At 36.6% G+C, this 3889-nt stretch overlaps 1 pseudogene; it reads left to right on the top strand.

The window, feature by feature from the left end:
- Positions 1-726: 726 nt before the first annotated feature.
- LOC145102738 (putative UPF0481 protein At3g02645 pseudogene) lies at positions 727-2640 on the top strand (annotated as a pseudogene).
- Positions 2641-3889: the final 1249 nt, after the last annotated feature.

Here is a 3889-nt window from a genome sequence, read left to right as displayed (position 1 = left end):
TATATATATTCCAAGCTTTGTATGCTAACAAATTTTCAACTTTCTTTCATTGTATAAGAGTATTACTTTAAGTCTATAGCTTGAGTTCTTTTGTTTATTCACTTGCATATATCACATAAATTTGAGCACATATTTAAACCTTCAAGATTAGTATATAATTATAGTCTATTAACCTGAACTTTGAATTTCATCTTCATGATAAACCATAAGTGAACTTTATTATTTTTATCATCTTTGGAAGAAAAATAAGACAAGAAACTAGTTCAAAATGCTTTTAAAATTCGGTTTTATATTCGAATTATTTGTTTTCATATAGTAAAAAGGTATGTGGGGAAAAAAATGTTTTACGTAGTATATGATAAAGAAAGGAATATAAAGACCTCGATTATGAAAAAAAAAACAAATAAAAATTAATGGTATCTTATCTAGCTACTTAACCAAGACAAATCGATATGATAAAAGGAATAAAAGAATAACTAGAATCAAGTCGCACATTAACATGCTTCATCAGAATTCACATATATTCATCGAAATATTATTAAATCCATTTTTTCTTCATATTACAGTTGTCCATGTTTATCGACATCAAGTACGTCGTTTTTTTTCGAAATTATTTTCTTGAAACGTGGTTAAAACAATTAAATAAGCTAAAATAATATGTAAACAGATCAACACTATGTGAACTAGTCAATCATGATACCGTCTATAAGAGTCATATCCGTTGTCTCCGAACTGAATTGCATTGAAGAATATACTTTATCTCCAACGCCATGGCCGCCAAAACCTTGTCCAGCACTACCAGTTCACACTCATTCAAGAAGATGAATATTAATGAACACGAATGGGTGGAAAGCATGCGTAAATCAATCTTAGAACATGAGGAAGAGATCGACAAAGTCCCAGTTTGTATATTCACAGTCCCTCAAGTACTTCTAGCCACCGATCCCGAATCCTACATCCCACAGCAAATCGCGTTAGGTCCCTTCCACCATTGGCGCGAGGAGGTCTATGACATGCAAAGGTACAAGCTTGCTGCAGCACGAAGAACCCAGAAACATATGAACGTTAGCTTCGAACGTATCGTGGAGATAATGAAGAAAAACGATGAGCCACGAATTCGTGCTTGCTACCATAAGTTTCTTGATATGTCAGGAGACGCACTGATCTGGATGATGGCTGTTGACATGGCGTTTCTACTGGAATTCCTTCAGGTGTATTCCATGAAAGAAGAAGGACGGGTACTCAAGAAAGTTACATCTTCGATGTCCCATTTGGTCGATGCCTCCGGGAAGAAGCTATCACACATGGCGATTCTTCGTGATTTGGTGAAGGTGGAGAACCAGATCCCATTGTTTCTGATCAAGACGATGTTGGAGCATCAGTCCAAGAAAGCTAATCATGAAAAGTCACCTGAAGAGACGTTGAAGTCGATGCTGATGGGTTTGTACCATGAGCTTTCTCCGTTTCAAGAAAAGGAGTTGCCAGATGTTGACATCAACGACTGTGATCACCTGCTAGACTTTTTGTACCACATGACTGTGCCAAACAACAAAGAGCTCGGGATCATGGAGGCTGAGATTGACATCGAAGAAGAAGCTATCACTGAAGTCAACGATGAAGATAAAGAAGAAACTTTTGCAAAGGAAACTGATCTTCAACGGGTCATGAGTTATATATGGAATCTCCTCTCGAAATCCAACGCAGGGCTCGTGAACTTTTTCAAGAAACTCATTTTCGGGAGACCAATGGCTCTCCTAATGAAATTGCCATGGAAGATCTTATCAAATCTTCCCATACTCAAACTCATGAAAGAACCCATGGAGCGAATGCTGGTGAAGTTTCAGGGTAAAGGAGAGGAGAATTCAGAAGACGACGGTGGCGAACCGAAGGTACCAACCATCGAGGAAATCACCATCCCATCAGTCACCGAAATGGCCAATGCAGGGATCATTTTCTCACCCGTTAATGGCGGAATTTTGGACATTACTTTCGATAATATAACATCTACACTCTACCTCCCAGTAGTCGATCTGGATGTAAACTCAGAGGTTTATCTGAGAAACTTAGTAGCATACGAAGCTTGTGTTGCAGCAGGGCCATTGGTGGTGGCTCGATACACAGAGCTAATGAACGGAATAATCGATACTGAAGAAGATGCAAAGTATTTGCGAGAGAGAGGAATAGTTTTGAACCATTTGAAGAGCGATAAGGAAGTTGCAGATCTGTGGAACGGGATGAGCAAGTCTGTGAAGTTGACGAAAGTGGCGAAGATGGATAAAGTGATTGAAGATGTGAACAAGAGGTATGGTAGAACATGGAGGGTGAAAATGGCGAATTTCTTTAACAAATACGTGTTTGGATCATGGAAATTTCTCACAGTGTTGGCTGCTTTGTTTATGCTCTTATTGACGGGACTGCAAGCTTTCTGTTCAGTGTATAGCTGTGCTCGAGTGTTTCATCAGCTTCCAGATATTCAAGGAGGGGGGACTGAGGGGAACTAGTCAGTGTAGAGTATGTCTGTAAATTTTAATTTAGTTGTGTTTTGATTCCTATCTACTATCTTTAACCTCATGTATATCAGTTCTTTATATATGCTTTTAGGTTTTCAAAGGAAAATAAATCTTTATCTTTTTTGATCAAGGTTCTTAATAGCGATAGATGTGACTTAGCGACAATGTCAAGCCTTAAGGTTTTTTCAAGCCGTGACAAGCCACGTTGTTTGTAAGTTGTGACTTAAGGCTAGAGCTGTGCAAAAAACCACACAAACCGCCCACACCGCACCGCATAATGCGGTTTAGAATTTCATGGTGTGGTTTGCGGTTCATCATTTTATCAAACCGCACTATGCGGTATGGTTTGCGGTTTGTATTTATAAAATTGCGGTTCAAACCGCACCACACCGCATGTTATATATACTTTTTTTTTCTTTACTTTGTTATAACTTCAAATCACGATTTAGAAACGATGTATATAAATATATTTCTTACAATAACCAAATATCTATAACGTAATATTAAATCACTATTAGATCAAGATCTCATGGTCTATAAGAATAGATCAACTATAACGGCAATATAAAGCAATAACAATGATACTTACAAAATTATAGTAGCATGAATCACAATTTATTAAAAACGATTTAACTCAAAAATTGTATCTGTTTTATAAAATGAAAGCAATCAATTTTTTTAACCCGGTCAGGTTTTTGATTTGTTGATAGATTTAATGTTGAACAATTCATCATACCGCACAAACCGCAACTAAACCGCATAAATCACCCTCATCAAACCGCACCGCATCACGCAGTTTTGAACATCTGTGGTGCGGTTTGCGGTTTCTAAAATATTCAAACCGTATATGCGGTGCGGTTTGCGGTTTTGACTCGAAACCGCATCAAACTGCACCGCGCACACCCCTACTTAAGGCGGCAATTTTATATATAATTAATAATTTTATTTATATTTTCTATTATTTTCATTTTTATATAAACATATGACTTAAAATGACATTTTGTTGAAACTTGATAGCAAATATAAACATGTCATGACGAAACCATGACAAGCTTTTTATAACCTTCGGAATCGTTGTGAGAAGAGCAGTGGATCTGAACTCTGCTTTTTTGTCCGCTTTAGGTAAGATTTTGCATCACCTGTGCTCTTTAACAATCTCCTTTTACCACTCCAACCACCCAGTAAACTCTTATTCTATTTTGTGTATTTTAACGTCAATTTTTAGGTTTTTAAAATCTTTATAGGTCTTTGATTCGTATCAACATTTGGTGTGCTAACCTACTTGATAGATGTTTTATCTTTTAAATTAGAGATTTTGAGTTAATCCAAACATTAATGATTTATACCAACTTAGTGATAACAATTTCTAAATTTTAAGC

The sequence above is a fragment of the Lactuca serriola genome, chromosome 4 (assembly GCF_051521515.1).
Source record: "Lactuca serriola cultivar US96UC23 chromosome 4, Lser_US96UC23_V15, whole genome shotgun sequence".
Lineage (NCBI taxonomy): Eukaryota > Viridiplantae > Streptophyta > Magnoliopsida > Asterales > Asteraceae > Lactuca > Lactuca serriola.
This window is presented reverse-complemented; position numbering and strand designations above follow the sequence as displayed.